This window comes from Belonocnema kinseyi, chromosome 6 (assembly GCF_010883055.1).
Source record: "Belonocnema kinseyi isolate 2016_QV_RU_SX_M_011 chromosome 6, B_treatae_v1, whole genome shotgun sequence".
Classification (NCBI taxonomy): domain Eukaryota; kingdom Metazoa; phylum Arthropoda; class Insecta; order Hymenoptera; family Cynipidae; genus Belonocnema; species Belonocnema kinseyi.
In genome coordinates, this window is record NC_046662.1 from 36,087,442 (window position 1) to 36,100,750 (window position 13,309).

At 30.6% G+C, this 13,309-nt stretch overlaps 1 protein-coding gene across 2 annotated transcripts in view; it reads right to left on the bottom strand.

The window, feature by feature from the left end:
• LOC117174558 (caveolin-3-like) overlaps positions 1–13,309 on the bottom strand; it is a 506,197-nt gene that overhangs the window by 100,433 nt on the left and 392,455 nt on the right. The window contains exon 1 of one of the 2 annotated variants that reach the window (XM_033363767.1): positions 1,500–1,729. The exons of the other annotated variant lie outside the window; for it this stretch is intronic. The gene's annotated coding sequence lies outside the window, so the exon portion shown is untranslated. Of the gene's footprint in view, positions 1–1,499; positions 1,730–13,309 lie in introns of those variants that run through there. 2 annotated transcript variants of the gene reach the window in all.

A 13,309-nucleotide genomic window follows, 5' to 3' on the forward strand; every position in this document is an offset into this window, starting at 1 on the left:
AGATTTGCTAGTAAAGAAAGACCAAAATTCCTTTCCAGGTCCTGTAGTTTTTCTGGGATTTCCCTGTCCACATCATCGTTAGTAATATCCCGATGTGGTTCTAATGCATCCGGTACATGATGTTCATTATCCCTAGCACCTACGCCTTCAGCATCAATCAAGTCTTCGTTATCCACATCTTCCAAGGCGAGGTCATCAATAGGAAGATGCTATTCCACTTCCATTTTGTTGGTAGCTATTTCAACAGCCGAAAACAGTTTGTTTACAGATATTGAGCGTTTTTGATCTGCCAGATTTTGTCCATTTATTTTTGTGGCTAGCTTATTAATATTATTATTATTATTATTATTATTATTATTATTCCAGTGTTTTCATTAAAATTTTACTCGGGTAAGCCCGATTATACACCATAGCCATGGACTAAGGCAAGTGACTGATGAGATTAGAATGTTATAAGTTAATTCAAATAATTTAATACGATGGTTGAAACCTCCTGCGATGATGTTGTAGGTATACAATTACGAGAGGCCACGAGCGTTGGAGGTGACAACAGTCACCTCTGGATGCTTTATTAGAGCTATTATATTATATATATTATATTATTATAATAGTATATATATTATTATTATATATTATTATTGTTATTACACCATTTAGCCATTTCCCTTTCGGGTTCGGCGTGACTCATTCGTTGGCAAGGGGAGTAATGTGATGAAGTGATATAGAATTTTCAGATTGATCCAGAATTCTCGTGTTATTTATTTAAATAACACGTTCGTTCCCTAACACTGCTCTAACCCAGATTGCTGATCAATCTCTTTAGCAATCACCCCAAGTGAAGATCCTCACAAAGTCGTCATGTGAGGTTCCCCACTTGGGTCCATTAGTATCCAAGGTCTTTTGTTTCAGGCATAAATTCATTTTCAAAATTTCCTGATTATTCATTAACCAATTTTACATTTTCGATGACCAATAACTTTCAATACAAAAATATGACTTTTCAACCAAATTGTGAAATTTCATAAGAAATAATATAATGTACAACTAAAAGGATAATCTTCAGGAGGGGTCAAATGCAAAAAAAAAGAAATATAAATATAAACATCAGACAAATAAATTACTAACAAGAATATTATATCCGGGTTACCACAAAATTTCATGTGAAAAATTTTATAATTTTTCCCTGAACAATTTTTTGGCAGGTTCGTTTTTTAATCAGCAGGTTTCTTTAGCGCATAAGGTTCAATTCATTGTCACGTCACAGCGATTAGGGATCGCGGTGGTAATATATTAAGAAAAATGTACTCTTGTTAGAATAAAAATATTCGTTCTTGATCTCTCGAGCGGCAAAGAGATCAAGTATTATGGGAACTTGCCTGGTATAAAGAGTTGAAACTCACCTTGCTTACTTTTTTTATGTGATGAAGGAAGAAGGATTTGGGTAATAAATTGGGAAAATATCAAGGTAAATTCGGTTAACACAATGTTTATTTACTTACTTATACATGAGTTGGCTGGTGATGGTATACAATTTCCTTGATTAGGGGGGTCCGCTTCCACAGTACGTAACAGTCACGGAATTTGAACAATTAATCCAAAAACGCGTTTTCAGCTCAGAAGAGACTGCTGAATTCGAATAGTTAGTGCCTGACTTGCGCGTAGGGTCTGAGGACCTCCCCGACAAATTTGATGTTATGGCCGAGCTTGCCAAAATAGAACTGAACTCCAGGTACTCCGGAAAATCGGCCATCAGTCCCCGTGACGTCAGAGTCTTCCACCCCACTCGAGGGAAACTAGCCCAAGAGGGGTGGGGTTATGAGGTGGAGGTGAAAGGAAGGATGGAAAAATTTGAGGATAGAAATTTGGAAGAAGAAAAGCCAGATGTCGAGATTTAGGAACTTTGAGAGATAAAAGCTTATTGTCCGTTATTAAGATATTTGCAGAGGACAATCAAGAAGACAACCTTTTCGAGAGTTTTTGGGAACTGATGGGATCGAGTCCCGTTAATCCGCCCTTCCAAGGCGGAGGCCATTTGAGTTCAGTTTATGGCTATTTTGAATTTAGAGAGAAATTCATTATTTAGGGAAAAGGTGCCTTTTGTTCAGTTCAAAGTGTTCAGTTCTCAATCTCGATAGACTAATATTTCCAATAGTATTATTACGGGAACCTTAAGGCTAGAATTTTAGTGCGGGTATTCAAGGCAAACAGGAATTTATACTAGGGAAGGGAAACCATAAACCCTAATGGGTGGAAAAACCGAGACGGCACACGAAAGACCAACTTGCAAACCCTCCCAAGCACCTGAATGACATACGGAAGTAAATCGAAAGGACATAGCGATTATTACATGAGCTATTTGTTAGGAATTGAGAACATATTTTCAAGATTAAGGTAAAATGAAAATAGGTGTATAAAATAATAGTAAAGATCCAATTAAATCTAATTAATCTAATTCTCTCTGCATCACTGGGTAAATCGTGCAAAAAACGACGTGCTCGAGACATTTCGGGACATCAGATCATGTTACACCAAACTCTCATTTTCAGTCCGGTGTCGAGAGTTACCTGCAAATAGCGTTAAACCCAATTCGGGGGGATCCAAATCTAAGTAGTCAGGGTCGCCTGAACCGTTTTCAATTAAAGCGCATAATATTGCGATGTATACTCGAATGAGCACTCACGCACCGTGGCCCTCCTGAGGCGAGAGTCGCAACCGTTGTCGCCCTGCCCCTTAAGAATTGCTGGGGCTAGACGTTCTAGGAAGGCCGAGAATGGAAGGACTGAAAACGAGAGTTTGGTGTCAATTTCTGTACAATCACTGCGAGTTATTTTTTTTATTTGCAAATTTCAACAAATTGCGGACACGAATAAAGGACCCCCACCCCCCGGCAAGAGCTGTTACGTAATTTAATTACGGTCCCAAAGATAAAATATGCTTCAAACCTAGGCTTCCTAATTTAAGTTCCAACTGCATAAATTATTGAACTAAAACATCACTATAAAACAGAAGCCGAGACAGTTTGTCGCGATTTGTCTTTTTCATTTAAAAAGTTACATTTTTTATTAGAATATTAATTTTTCTTAGACAAAACTGCAACTGTTTGGTTAAAAATTTTACAATATTGTTAAGAAGTCATACTTTTTGGTTAAAAATGCTGCTGTTTTGTAAAAAAATTGAACTATTTTAAAAAAAATTGCTTTGTATTTAAAACTTATATTTTGATGTTGAAAAGTGTACTAAAATGTTTCTAAATGAAAGTTTAACTTAAAACCAAATTTGTCATTTTTTATGAAATATTCCCCTGTTTTAGTAGAAATTTCATCTTTCTTGGATAAAAATGCAAATATTTGGTAGAGAATTAAACTATTTTTGTTGAAGAAAACTTTTTTTCGATGAAAATTCAACTATTAAAAAAATTGTTTTAAAATAAAAAATCATCTGTTTTAAGAGAAATTTAATCTTTTTTGGATGAAAAAGCAACGATTTGGTAGAAAATTCCAAAATTTCATTAAAAAGTCATTCATTCAAAAACTTATTTATTTTAGTAAAAATTTCATTTTGTTGGTACTGAAGATTTATACTTTTAATTGAAAATTCATCTCTTTGGTTAAAAGTTTTACTATTTTCTTGAAAATTTATCTTTTTTATTAAAAATTCAACTATTTATGTGAAAAGTTAAACTATATTGTTAAAACTTAATGTTTTGATTGAAAGCTTATTTCTTTGGTTGAAAATTTAACTGTTTAGTGGAAATGCCTTTTTTTGGTTTAAAATTAATTTTTCAACTAAAAACCTAATTTTTGCAATTGTTAAAGATTGATCTTTTTTAATCGAAGATTTTCCTTTTCTGGTAAAAAGATTATAATTTTCTTGGTTCGAAATTTGATTTTTGTTGGATAAGAAGGCATCACTTTCGTTTAAAATTTATTTTTGGCTGAAAAATCATATTTTTGGTTTGAAAATTCAATTTTGTCAGAGAAAATTAATCTTTTGGCTTAAGGGTTTAGCAATTTAAATAAGCTTCTATTTCTTTCTTGAGTAAAAAATCTTTATTTGTTCAAAATTCGTCTGCCTGTCTTTGTCTGTGGGTATAACACCTGAATGTTATAGCCACGGTAACTTTTGAAGGATTTGTCCCATCGAGTCAGTCTTTGATATAGTTTGTAAGGTTGCCTCAATGAAGGTTAAGTTCGTTGAGCAGATGTTTCCAATCAAAATTAAAAAATTCGGGGCATTTTCAAAATTTGAAAAAATTTTTTTTTAATTTTAGAAATTTTTGTCAAAATTTCTTATAGGTAGGTAGACGACTTGCAAATGTTCAAAATAAAAAATTCAATTCGATGAAAATTATAAAAGTTATATACTTTTGAAAATATTGAAAATGTTCTGAAAAATATTTGCAAATTATCTTAGTGACGTTTTTAAATTCGATAAAAATCAAAAAAGTAATATTCTTTTCAAAAATAGAAATAAAATTTTATGTGTTAGGAAATATAAATCCAAATTATCTTGGTGAAGTATTTCAATTGGACACAAATTATCTAGCGCGAAGCGTGAGTTTCGTAATGAGAATGTCATTGTCAAAGCCGCAGGTGCTTTGAGAACCTTCTTTAAGAACAAATCGAAAACAATTTCAGTTACAATTTATGGCGTTTAGACGATTAGACTGTGCCCGCGCGGCGGGCATATTTTTTTGTTTAAAGTAAACTAAGCAATTTGAACATTTTAAATTTGTATCTAAAATTATGTTTTATTCCATGTATCAAAAGATTATTTGCTAAAAGTATTTTGCCAGATTAAGATGCTGTTATTTGAATATTAATATATTATTAAGGCCATGTGAAAAGTGGGTCACGTGACCAGATTTCTACCTTACCGCCACCTTTCTTATTTCCCAACTTATTTTCACACAAAGCGCCAGATCGGGTTGAAAATTTGGGATAATAAATAAGAAGCACTAAGAATGATGGCTCTGGTCCCAAATATTTCTAATGATTGAAATAATGATCCTAAACATTTTTTTATATTTCTTGCTTTTTAATCATTATAAAAATTTAGCACCATGCTCAAATTTCTTAGTGGTTCTTATCTATCATCCCAAATTTACAACTCTATGTGACGCTTCGTGTGAAAATAAGTTAGGAAATAGAAAAAATCTGGTCACGCAACCTACTCATCACATGGCCTTAATGATCGAAGAAAATGAAAAATTAGTCAAGGAAAAATAAGGGAATTTTGAGAGTTAAGTTCTCGGACAGGCTGCATAATTCTACTAGCAATAACTAGCAAAACATTTCTGGAAACTAAAAATTACTTACAGTAAGAGGGGGTTAAAATATTTTGTTACGGTTTGTTCCAAGGGGACGGGGGGTCTTAAAAAAGGCTATAATCCATTACATAATTTAAGTGCGGCCCCTTAGAAATACTTCTTTCAAGTACTTCTCCCCCCTCCCCCCCCTATCGTAGCCTAGATTTGTCAGTTAAAAAGCCTTCTGGCTATCGAATCAGTTTAGTATACTTTCGAATGCAAAAAAATTCATCGATTTGTAGAGATGCATCGCTGGAGAGCGTGCTTTGGTGAATACATAAATAGAAGGATAGATGAGAGAAGTAGTTTGATAAATAGAATGAGGAGAGGAGACTCAGAGGGCGATGATACGAAGATGTATTCATTTATAGTAGATGTGGATGTATAGGTGGCCGGGAAGTGCGTTGGTGAGAACTATGCAAGGATTACATAGACCGACATCTATGAGTTGAATATGAATGTAGTGGGGTTACGCCACGTTTGTAGTGATTACGTAACGCATCGCGTAAGTCGAATTAGCGAGCCAGTGGCATCTTGTCTGCAGGGCTGTACTCTTCTCTACTTTTACCCTTTAATTTAGTACTTGAAATAAAAATTTTTTTATCGAAATCAGGATTGCTAAAAAGTCCCAATTTGAAAACTCCCTGACTTTCCCTGAATTTTCTTTACCCAATTTTTATTTTCCTTAACCGTTCTAAATATTTTCTTTTGAGTGTACAAAAACCTTACACCCAGAAGATCAATAATGTTTAATGCAATAGCATGATCATTTCTAATTTTATTTTAAACATTTTTAGTGGAAAAAGTTATAAACAATTTTATTAGTGGTCATCCACAAATTAGGTAAGACTGAATTTTTAACCAAATGGTTCAGTTTTTATATCAGAAAGATCAGTCTTAAATGAAAAATGGAACAGTTAACTTTTCAGATATAAAAATTAATTTTCCACACAAAAAAAACTTTTCCAAACAAAAAAGTTGTATTTGAAAATAAATAGCCTAATTTTTAACCAATACTATGAATTTTTTGAAGAAAGTTAATTTTCGTTTGAGACCAAATAGTTTATTTTAAAAAATTTCCATCGAAACTTGTAAAAGTGATTATTATAACAAAAAAGCTTTCAATGTGAATTAAAAAACAGTTGATTTTAACCAAAAAAGCCGAATTTGCAACAAAATAGTTTAATCCTTAACCAAAAAGATGAATTTTCAACAACATATTCGAATTTTTAACTACAAAAGATAACTTTTTAACGGAAAATGGAATCGTTAAATTTTCAGATATAAAAATTAAATTTTAAAAAGTTGACTGTCTAACATAATAGTTACATTTTTAAATCAATAGTTTCATTTTTAACAAAAATATGAATTTTTATGAACAAAGTTAATTTTCAACTGCATGGTCTATTTTTATGCCAAATTGTTAATTTTCAAACGAAAAAATAAAATGTCTACAAAACACTTGATTTTTTAACCCGAAAACATGAATTTTTAAAGAAAAAGCTCATTTATAACCAAATAGTGGATTTTTCAACAAAAAATTAATTCTCAAGGAATGGTCGACAAAATAGTTGAATCATCAATTCAACAGGATTCATTTTCAACCAAGCAGTTCCATTTTTAACAAAAAAGAATGAATTTTCATCCATGATCAATTTTCTACAAAAAAAATTGAATTTTCAACGAAATATATGAGCCTTTAACGAGAAAAGATGAATTTTCAATTTAAAATATCAATTTCAACCAAAACTTTAATAGTTAAGTTTTCAGTTTGAAAAATTAATTTTCAATTCAATAAAAGCAAACAATTTTTAGCAAAATAGTTCAATTTGTCCCGAAAAATTGATTTTTTTCGCCCAAGAAGATTAGTTGTATGGAAGATTTAAATATTTTGTTGAAAATTCATCTCCTTTAATTAAAAATTAGTTTTCTTAACTGAAAATTTTAATAATCCCATTTTTCGCTAAAAGTTAATCGTTTTTAAAACAAAATTCAACTGTTAAATTTTTTATTTCAAATCCATCTTTTTTGGTTGGAAATGCAACTATTTGGTTGGAAGTTTAACTACTTTTTAAAAATTATTTTGATTGGTTCAAGATTGAACTATTTTGTTCAAAGTTGTTTTATTTTTGTTGATTTTTTTGTACTATCAATTTCACAATTTCAAAAATCCCACAAGATTTCTATTTTAAACCAAAGAAAGTAGAATTTATTCGAAAAGGCGAATTTGAAACAAAATAGTTAAATATACCACAAAAAAAGTTTAATTTTTAATCAGCTGTATTTTTAACTAAGAAAGATTGAATATTTTCCAAAAGAGATCAACTGGCCAGAAAACATTTCAATTCATTAACCCGAAAATAGGAATTTTCAACAAGAAAAAAAGTTAATATTCAAATAAATAGTTGAATTTAAAAAAAGAAACATAAATATTTGTTACAAAGAACCAGTTACATGAACCAAACAAAAAATGAATTTTTAATAGAATGTTTTTATATTCAACCCAAAATATAATTTTTCAAGCAACAAGAATAGTTTGCTCCCAATAAAAACAAATATTGGACAAAGTACAGGAATTCTCAACCAAATTGTTGAATTTTTACCTATACAAGATAAACTTACAATAGAATGATTTTATGTGGGGTAAAATTAAATTTCTATAAAAAAGTAGTTAAATACATTAATTTCTAAAAAAACTGATTTTTAACTAAAACCACTCATTTTTAGCAAAAAAAAAATTTTTAATCAAAAAGATTAATTTTCTACCAAAAAAGTTAAATTTAAGAAAATATACATGAGTTTTGTTTAAACCCCTAATGTTTATTGTACAATAATAGTATATTAATAGTAAGTCGAAAATGTCCCTCTCCCCCTTGACGCATACGATATTTTTTATAACAAATGAATGATTTCAAAAAATTCTATAAATAAAGTCATGATTTCAGCCCATATTAGATTTCAAATAAAGAAGGCATGGTTTACGGTAATTTGAGGGGTAATTTGTGGTAACTTACGATAAATTCATTAACAAGACTTCTATCCATTTCTGGAAATTTATGCAATTTTTGGTAATTTATGATAATATTACAGGTAATTTATGGAAACTAAAGATAAATTATCCAAAACTTAATTTAAAAATATCTATAAATTTCCGGAAAATTTTGGTAATTTACGATAATTTGTTCAATTATATATGGTAACTTTCCATCAATTACCGTAAAATTATATTATTTGCAACGAAAATTTCCTTACAGTTTTTAGGATGAGTGGGCTGATTGTCGTGAAATACGAGCTCCTAGATGCATAATTTTCATTATTTACCTTTGACGTTACATTTTACTCCCAAAGGAGACAAAAGTAAGTATAGGCGTAAGTAAGGAGAAGTAAGCATAGGCGTCAAAAAGGACTGAAATCATGCATGCGACATAAAAAAATAATTTTTGTTTCAGAGATATTATAGGAAAACAAATTTAAGAAGCCTTTGTTTTAGAGAAATGAGACTATTTTCAGTTAAAATATTTGTAGTTCGCTTGTTTCAGCAATTTAAAATGATCTAATTTCAGGAAGTGATTATCCTTGTTCATGCCAGATTCATAAAAAATGTTTTTTTATCTTTCTGAAATATAAATATATATTATTGTTTGCTATCAAATACTATGCATTTCCTCTGGAAATGTTTCTATGTACCTTTACCGAGGTTCTGGTTGTTCGGAATTCACCTTAAGCTGTAGGTTCCACCATCGTGTACTTTACTGCAACCCAGTCCGCCAATGATGAAGTAAAAAAATCATGTTTTTATTTATTTATTATTATTATCATTGTTATAATACCATTAAGTCAAATCCATGTCGGAGTAATGTGAATTTTATTACAATCTAGAAGTCCTAAGATGCTTATTTAAGCAACACGTTCGCTCCAGAAGACCGCACTGCTCCAAGAGAGCTGATCAATCTCTCTAGCAATCGCCCCAGATTAAGAGTTTCACAAAGTCAGCATGTGTCATAAAGAACACAAAATAGTCATGATTGCAATTTGAATGAATAAATTTAATAAAAGGTAATAGAGACCCATATAGGATACATTATTGTGCATCTACAGAATTCAATTGCGACTCAGATTGAAAATAACAAGATTCCACTTTTTTCTCAGAATCTATAAGACTACTATATTTCCAGACTTAAAAAATAAATCAAGGATTTCCTTTCTATTGCCATCGACTTTAGCAGTTTCTCACTACTCAAAGTTTATGTTTGCTAACTCGATTGGAACCGCACACGATTGATGCAAAAAACATTTTTTTTCTTCAATCTCTCTTTCTCTGGTAAAGTTTTGCAGCTGCAGTTCAGAGAAAAATACAATGAGGAAAACTGGCTGGAACCACGTTACGAATTGAGTAAATAGTGTGCAAAATATTGGATTGCACTTGGCTTCACTTTACAAATACGTCGCCACCTGTAATCACATCACGAGTGTTTATCAGGTCGACCGAGGTTATACGTTATGAGACACTTCGTCGTATTTTCCGTGGAAGGTTGAAATAATGTTAATCTCTCACATCTGCAGTTTATTTGCTTTTCAAACTGGTTATGATCTATTGATACATGGAATAAAAATGTCTGATCACTTAACGCTAAAAATTCTTTTCACAACTTGCAGAGAATGATATACCAGGAAAAATGCACTGTTAAAAATTTCTTTCGGAATTTTACGAAACTTGCAGTGGGCTTTTTTTACAGTTACATGTTTCGTAAAATTACGAAACGGTAAGTAATTTTCAGTAGCGCTAATGGCATCATCCTTTAGTTACATGATTCGTAAAAATCCGAAATTTTTTCGTACTTTTTCAATAACAGTCACGTAAAATTCCAAAAATAACAAATTTTTTCGTTTAATCATAATCTTAATACATATATATTGTTTTTCATTAAAACTTTAATTTACCGAAAAAAATGTATCACTTTTTAATTTTACGTTATCATTACTCAAATCATCTGCGTTGTATATCTTGTCAAGAAGGGTCTCTTGTCAGTTCCTATACTTACTTCTTTCTTATTTTATCACAGAAACTATCAAAGTTCAATTGAATGTTCACGATTCTAGGTGCGTACAAATTCCTGACACGCGAGTCAGTAACGATGAGACAACCAGAGATTTTGCACTCAAAAGTTACTTTCAAAAGGAATTAATATGTAGACTAAAGAATTTTAAAAAGCGCGTGACCTATTCTTTACTTCTAGTGCGACTTAGGCGAAAACGGCGACATCTTTCCGAATGGTACCGAAGGGATCCGAGTGATACCGATTATTTTCGTAATTTCACGAAGTATTTTCGCAATTTGCTCTTAAACTTCGTAACTTTACGTAAAATTGGTAAATTTATGAGAACTTTATCGTAATCCTGAATTCAGTAACAAAAATTTGGAAAACTCCGTTACTTTTGCGTCTGAAATGTTTCGTAAATTTCCAAACATTTTCAACAGTGTGGGCTTTTGTAAATATGCACTTTTTCCTCGTTTGCATAAGAAACACAAAGATTACGAAAATTACGATTAAGTTTCATATTTTCGACAAAAATTCCAGTTATGGGTCATCTCTAAACTTGGTTAACAATTTAGAGCTTTTTTGAGCTCCCATTCTCCAGAAAGTATCGTAGCCGTTGGCTAAATAAGGATTTTACGTTTACAAATTCTTTTAAATAAAATTAATGTAGATAAACCTTAAATTCCTAGGATTTCAAATAGAATATAGTGCACTTTCAACAAACAGTAAAATTTTCAACAAAATAGTTAAATTTTCAACCAAAAAAGATTTTCTACTCAAAGTAGACCAACTTTCCAGTAAAAGAGACGAGTTTTCCAAAAAATAATTAAAGATTTAACCTAATGGTAAACAAAGAAAGATAATTTTCTACCATAAAAGATGATTTTACAATGAAAAAATTATTACTTTAACCAAATAGTTAAATTTTCAAAAAAAAGTTAGATTTTTAACAACCTAGTTGAATTTCCAAGCAAACAGTTGAGTTTTCAGCACACAAAGATGCATTTTCAATCAAATGGTTTAATTTTCAAAACAAAAAATATTAAAATTTAATAAAACATTTAAATTTTCAAGACAAAGAGACCAATTTTTCAGAAAACAGTGAAACTTTTATTCAAAAAGTTCATTTTTAAACAAGAAAGATAACTTAACTGCCATTGGCGATAAACTTTCAACAAAGCAGTAAAATTTTTAAATTAAAAAGTCGAATATTTTAGAAAACAGTGAAATTTTTAAACTGAAAAAGATTAAATTACTACTAATAAATACGAATCTTCATCAAAATACATGAATTTTCAATCAAAAATGTGAACGTTCGACTAAAACAGTTAAATTTCCAAACAAACATATAATATTTTAATTTTTAGTTTCAGAAATTAATTTTTAACCAAACATGAAACGAATTTTTATTAATATAGTTCAATTTTTAAACATATAAATGAATCTGGAACTAAAAAAATGAATTTCAAATAAAATAGTTGAACTTTTGATAAAAAATGACTCTTTATCAATATAATTGCATTTTCAATAAAATAATTAAATTGTCAACTAAATAATAAAATTTGTAACCAAACGAGTTAAATTCCAAGCCAAATTAATTATAACAGTAGTCTTTTCAATAAAAAAATGAACTTTTACCGAGAAATATATTTGGAGCTAAAAATGCTCTCAAAATAGGGGTAGGATTACTTTTTCACAAAAATAGGGGAATAAATTTTTTTGAATAAAAGCATGTATAGGTAAGATATTCTATTCAATAAGAATCGCTTGATATTTCTATAATCTCAAGTCAAAATACATTGCACTTACAAAGAACAGTTGAACTTTTTAATAAAAAAGGTTAAGTTTCTACCAAAGGAGATGAATTTTCAGAGATAGAGTCGAGTTTTCAAACTATAAAATCGAATGTTTAAAAACAATTGTATTTTAAACAAGAAAAATTAATTTTAAACCATAAAAATGGATTTATAGGTACAACCAAATAGTTGAACTTTCGAACAAAAGCGAGGAATTTTCATCATAATAGTTGAATTTTTAACAAAATACTACAATAATAAAAGAAAAAAAAGAATAAACTGCAACCACAAACAGTTCGATTTGTAAGCAAATACAGTGAACCTCTTCTATAGCGCCGATTTGGGGGCTGACGGTGGGTGGCAACTAACTGATTATAGCCCGCTCCGCTTTTGTTTGTTCACGCTTGACTGCTCGCCTGAGTGACAGTCGCAGATTCCGCGCACCCCGCGCAGCACATGTTACAACATAAAGCGGCGCGGCGTGAATTCTCGGAAGGGCTATAGAAGGGAAGACTATTGAAGAGTTTCACTGTGGTTGAATTTGCAAGCCAAAAAGACGATTTTTTGAGAAGACAATAGAATTTTCAACAAAAAAAAATTAATTTCCGGAAAAACATGAATTTTTAATCAAATTGTTGTAGTTTCCACCAACAAAGAAGAATTTTCTCCCAAAAACATGATTTTTTCATAAAATGCTTAAATTTATAACAAAACACTTCAGATTGAAAAAAGCTCAAATTTCAACTGAAGTTATGAGTTTAAAAAGAAAACGATTAAATTTTTAACCAAGTAGTTTAACTTTTAAAAAATTAGTTGAATATTCAATCAAAACCGATTATTTCTCAACAAGAAATATAACAGTTGATATTAAAACAAAAGATTTTAATTTTGAATCAAAAGTAGTCTAGTTAACTCCAAAAAAGATCAATTCTCGACAAAAAGGTTATTATTATTACACCATTAAGCCATTTCTTTTTCGGGGTAGGCGTGACTCGCTCAGTAGGGGAAAGGAGTAGTGTGTGGAAGGGATAGAGATTTTTCAGATTGATCCAGAATCCTCGTATTATTTAAGTAAATAACACGTTCGTTCCGCAACACTGCTCCGACCCAGGCTGCTGATCAATCTCTCTAGCAATCACCCCAAGCGAAGAACCTCACGAAGTCGT